The sequence below is a fragment of the Sceloporus occidentalis genome, unplaced genomic scaffold (genome assembly GCF_023333645.1).
Source record: "Sceloporus occidentalis isolate IW3139 unplaced genomic scaffold, rSceOcc1.0.p SCAF_13, whole genome shotgun sequence".
Taxonomy (NCBI): domain Eukaryota; kingdom Metazoa; phylum Chordata; class Lepidosauria; order Squamata; family Phrynosomatidae; genus Sceloporus; species Sceloporus occidentalis.
In genome coordinates, this window is record NW_028316993.1 from 7,277,112 (window position 1) to 7,283,492 (window position 6,381).

Consider the following 6,381-nt stretch of genomic DNA (forward strand, 5'->3'; position numbering starts at 1 on the left):
TGTCTCCTCTCTGAGTGCCTCTGACTCATATGGGGCGGGAAAGAAGGCGGGGATCCCTCCTCCTCCTCCCCCTTTTACGTCATCCACCATAAAAGGAGTTCCTGGAGGCGTGGGAACTTCCAGAGCAATTGCAAGAGCTGAGTGGCCTGCAGCGGGGAGGACGGCAGGGGGCGCTGTTGCTAAGCCCCAAAGGGAGCAGGCAGACTCACACGGGACACTTCTGTATCTGGATGCAAAGTATACTTTACAACCCCCATGTCCTCTTTTTCCAGGACGTGTCCTCCATTTTAAGCCTGGGAGGAATTCCATAATGTCCTCTATTTTTCCCCTTTCCAATTAAATTTTAATAATAATAATAATAATAATATAATTTATTTATATTCCAACTTTTTGCAGGGGAATCTAGCAAACACAGCAATTAAAACACAATATGACAATGAACTCCATTTTTTGGTGTCCTCCCCCCACCTTTCCAATTAAATTTTATTAAGGAAACACAAATTGAAACACAGTATGACAAACAATGAACCCAAATGTCCTCCTTTTCTGGGCCATGTCCTCCATCTCAGCCTTCTGCCCAAAATGCCCTCCATTTTGGAGGGTGTTCTTTTTTCCCCTTCCCTTTCCAATTAAATTTTATTAAGAAAATACAATAAATTAAAACACAATCTGACAAACAATCAACACAAAACACATACACACAATATGACAAACAACACAATATGACAATATGACAATGAGTACAAAACACATACACACAATATGACAAACAATAAACACAAAACACATACACTCACACTGGACACTTCTATAGCTGTATAATATGCAAGCTATACAACCCAATGTCCTCCTTTTTCCAGGATGTGTCCTCCATTTCAGCCTTCTGCCCTGGAGGATGTCCGTAATGTCCTCCATTTTTAGTGTTCTTTTCCCCCCTTTCCAATTAAATTTTATTAAGCAAACACAATAAATTAAAACAAGGTACACAAAACACATGCACACAATCTGACAATGGACGCAAATCACATACATACATTGACTACTTCCTCTCCTGACTTTTTTAATCTCCATATTACCAATAGCCTTTTCCTTTTACTACTCTCCAATGCATACATTCCATGCATACCATTATCTTGTATTTAATATTATACTTAGGCACCACAGCCTTGTTCCTATCTTTCCATTTCTATATAAACTGCAAAGATTAAAGATTCTCTTTACCTTAAGGATTACAACAACAACTATAGTGGGCCCTTGTTATACGCTGGGGTTTGGTTCCAAGATTCCCCGTGTATAAAAATCAGTGTATGCTCAAGTCCCATTAAATATAATGACATAGCAAAATGGTGTCCCTTATAAAAATGGGAAATCAAGGTAAATTTATACTTTTCTGGAACATTTTCAAACTGTGTATGCTTGAATCTGTGTATAAAAAATCCGTGTATAAGAAGGGCCGACTGTACTTACAACAGTCATAAAATTCGCTTATTTTATATAAAAATTATTTTTGCCTTCAGAAAAACAAACCATTCATCTGTTAGTATCCTAATACGTAAATCTCTTTTGGGTTTCGGGGAATTCCCCAGAAATTGGCAACCCTGATAAAATGGCAAAAATCAAGGTTTGATATTTGTAATGTATACTTTTTTGGAACATTTTCAAACCGTGGATGCTTGAATCCGTGTATAAGAAATCAGTATACAAGAAGGGCTGACTGTATTTAGATTTCATTGAGTCACTTGGTCTATGTTCATAGGGATATGGGTCTGTTGCTGTGGCCGAACCAGAATGCGAACCCTGAGAACCAAGCTTTTATGAGAACCAGAATTAAAATCCTTGGCCATTAAAATGACATAAATAACCAACATAATTAAAGTGACATTATATTAATGCTGGTCTCCAGAGTTGGAGTCCAAACCACTACACCAGGCTGAACAGAAATTCAGTTGCTGCTGATGTTGTTGTTGTGTGCCTACAAGTCATTTCCAACTTATGGCAACCTTAAAGCCAATCTTTCAAGGGGTTTTCTAGGCAAGCTTTGTTAAAAGGAGGTTTCCCATTGCCTTCCCCTGAGGCTTGAGAGCACATGACTCTAATCCTAGGTGCAAAGAGAGAGGGGATTTCCCCAGTAACTATGTGTGAACTGTGAGCTGCCATTATTGTTATGCAAAGCATTGGTGCATGGCTTGATCTCTATGTGCAAATCAAGCTTTGCAGCAGATGACCTGCCCTTGGCAGAGGTGGAAACTGCTTCAACTGGTTTGGATTTTCCCTGAATGTCTGGCTATGGAAGCTGTCCTGAGGAGCACAACATTTGCAACCATGCCAGTGACATCTGAATAAAGCCAATCTTGGACTGATCCCGAGATATTACAAGGACTAGAATTATATGACATGGTGTTGTTGGGTTTTCATATTGGGGAGAAGAGACGGTCGAAATTCATGACATACAATGGACCACCAAGAATTAGCTACTATCTCAATGCCAATATATAGGTCTGATCTGCACCGCAGGGATAATGAAGTTTTCACACTGCTTTTTCATAGTGCAATGCTATGGAATTCTGGGATTTGTATTTTCATGAGCTCTTTAGCCTTCTCCGTCAGCGAGCTCTGATGCGACAACAAACCACAGATCCCAGGACTCCATAATATTGAGCCATAGCAGCTAAAGCAATATCAAGCTGCATTATTTCTGCACTGCAAATCAGACCTTATGCATGTGTTTCTGTGCAAAATTAACACACTGCACACATTTCTGTCTTTATGGAGTGCTCACACTCAAAAACGTAGGATGTTTTGGACACCTTGGTCAGGCTACATAAAAGAAAAGGCTTTCCAAAATGCTTAAACTGGGCACGTATTTTGTTACAAGGGATACCTAGAATCATAGCATTGGAAAAGACCACAAGGGCCATCCAGTCCAACCCTTGCCATGCAGGAACACAGAATCAAAGCATTCCTGACAGATTCTGTTCATCCTATAAGAAACAAGCTTGGGCAACAAACACCAAAAAATGGCTTGAGTACCAGAGGAGAAAATGTTAAGGTTATAATTACATCCTTCACTAGGCACCAGAATTTGCCATGGTAGTTTTGGATTACAGCTCCCAGAATCCCCCAATAGTCATACTGGCTATATCAGTGATGGCAAACCTATGGCACGCGTGCCAGAGGTGGCACTCAGAGCCCTCTCTGTGGGCACATGTGCCATTGTCCCAGCATAGAGTTTGCCAGGGTTTGTTACTAGAAAGCCAGAGGGACATGGCACTTTGCAATAAATAAGTGGGTTTTGGGTTGCAGTTTGGGCACTCGGCCTCGAAAAGGTTCACCATCACTGGACTATAATATCACCCTACTTTACAGTCAAGTTAAGATTTTAATCTGGGAGTTGCAATCCTTAATCGTTCCCTAACTCGGATCAAAAAAAAAAAAAGCTGCCCTGAGAGCCATTAGGGCTGAAGGGCGGGATATAAATACCTAAATAAATAAATAAATAAATAAATAAATAAAACTCTCATCTTGGCATGCCTTAATATTTTAAAACCTGATTTTAACATATTAAAAGTGACGACAGAATATCTGGAAGCCTACCTTCCATATGAGCTTGTCCCACATTTGTGGTTTTAACAAGAGGTTAGATTAGCAGATGTACCAGACATGACATTTTCTGTAACAGAACCCTAATTCTGACGTTGCCCCAATGGGGCTGGATCCCTATTGAATTTCTGTCGGGTGGCAAAACCCAAAACTTGGAAAGCTTCCAGTATACCGGATTAGAACTTGGAATTTTTTCAATTACAACTCCCAGAATCCCTCAGCCAAGTGTTATTATTTTTGGTGTATCTTGGACTTCCAAAAAGTGTGTGTGTGTGCGTGTGTATAGGCTTTCATGGCAGGCGTCCAGAGTTTTCTAAGGGTTTTCTGGACCATGCGGCTCTGCGTTCTGGAAGAATTCTTCCAGAATGTGGCCACATAGCCTGGAAAACCCACAAAAAACATTTCTCAATATTTTTGATAAACAGATAAAGAAGCCAAAAATGTGTCCTGTACATGCCAAGAGGATATTTTAATAGAGACAGGGTGAATTTTCTATGGACCACATGGAAAAACCCAACCAAAATGTGAAATCGAAGGCTTTCATGACCAGCATCCATAGGCTTCCCTGTGCATTCTGAAGATGCCAGCCTCAAATGCAGGCAAGACATCAGGAATAAACTCTTATACAACATGACCATATAGTCCAAAACCCCACCAAAAAACCCAACCAAAATGCTTTGTTGTTGCTATGTTCCTTGAAGTCAACTCTGACTTATGACCACCATATATTTTTTCACAGCAAGATTTCTCCAGGTTTGCCACTGCCTTCTTCAGAGGCTGAGAGAGTGTGACCTTGCAAAGCTCACCCAGTAGGTTTCAATGGCTAAGCGAGGATTTGAAGCCTTGTTCCCCAGAGTCCTAGTCCAATATTCAAACTGCTATATACCAAATTTGCTCTCTATGGCAATCTTCTCTCTATGGCAATATTTATTCAGAGGAGGTTTGCCATTGCTTTCGTCCAAAGTTGAGAATGCGACTTGCCTAAACAAATCCACTGGGTCTCCATAACTGAGCAAGAATTCGAACCCTGTTCTCGCAGAGTCCTAATCTAGCACTCAGTCCCCTGGCACCAAAGCAAAAAGTTTTGCTTCCTTTCTGTTTGTTTGTTTGTGGCTTTATTTAAAACAAAACATATATCCATTTTTCCTCCATCTAGCCACTGTTTTCTATGGTCAGATTGATTTTCAATGATTTGAATTGTGCAATACCTTATTTATTTTTTAATAAGGAGGGATTTTCAATGATTTGAAATTATTTATACCATTGCCTTATGATTGTAAGATTTTGTATGATATATACATACAAAACTGCCAAAACCTTACTGGCCCTTCTTAGACTTAACAGTTTATGAGTCTGGCAAAAGCTTTCACAGGTCTTTCATCAGAGACATAAAGATTTGTTTTAGCTATTATTCACATGATGCTGATGGCCTGAATGGCTGGGTCATTGTCATTAGTAAAGCCAGAGGGAAGTGAAATGTGAGAATGACAAAAAGACTTGAATCCTATTATTATTCCCAACCCAAGTAAGTCTATTGATTTAATGAGATTTACTGACCTGTTGACTCACTGATCAACAATTCAATAGTGGGTCTATTCAAGGCCCAAAGGTATTAACTGTGCCATTAGCAAGCTAAGCAGCCATTGCCACCATAAACTGATGTCAGGAGCCCTAATAGTGGTGAGAGGGTTGAACTATGGAGACCAAGGTTTAATTCCCTGCTTGGCCATGCAACCCACTGGGTCACAGACTCCTAGTCACCCTGAGCAAGTGACACTCTCTCAGCCTCAGAGGAAGGCAATGGCAAGCCTCCCCTGAGCAAACCTGGCCAAGAAAACCCCCATGATAGGTTTGCTTTAGGGTACCAAAGTTAGAAAACAACTTGGAGCCACACAATAACAACAAAGCGTGATAACTAAAAACAAAACAGAGAGAGAAGCAATTTTCCTCTTTCAAGACACAGGAAGATATTAGAAGGGATCTTCCATGTGAATTCCTATCCAGTGGTTGGCATCTTTTATTTTAAAGATGGTCAAAGGCCTAAAATTCAGTTGCTTATGCCAACTGAAATAGACCCAAGGAACAAACTGGTGCATGGTAGACCTTGCTTATCAAAAGTGCTTGCATGGATGTATGGACCTTTTCCTCTTCAGACTTGCTAACCATACTATTGACATAATATTATGAATTATTCTTGCCTTACTATTATTAGAATTATTCTCCCCTTACTACAGTATTTCTCTTGTTACCAATTTCCTTGTTTGCTTTGTTAACACACAAAAAAACCCTCCGTCTCTTCTATGTAAATCAACGCTGAAACATTTAGTTCCCCACTGTGCAAAATGTATTCACGCATGTATTCACGCACGCTACTACACGTTAAAATACACAGTGGTACTTAAAAAACATTGGATATCTCTATATCTATATCTATCTATCTATATATATATATATATATATATATATATATAAAATAAAAACATGGCCTTTTTTTAAAAGGTAGTATATAGAATGTGAATGTGGACTAGGCATATACATTAATGTAAGATGACCAAAAATATGTTTTCGTGAAGTCGGCATCTATAAAATACACAGCCATGCATACCAAAAGCAGTAAGACCTTCAGATTAGTGAATGATGGATGATGGATGCTTCTCCTTCCAGCTTTGGTGCGATAGTCCTTAAGCAACAAGATCCAACCATTTTGACCATCGGTCAAATTCCACATTGCAAATATGTAATTTAAAACATGGCGTTTAAGATGGCAGTCTCTCGCACAGC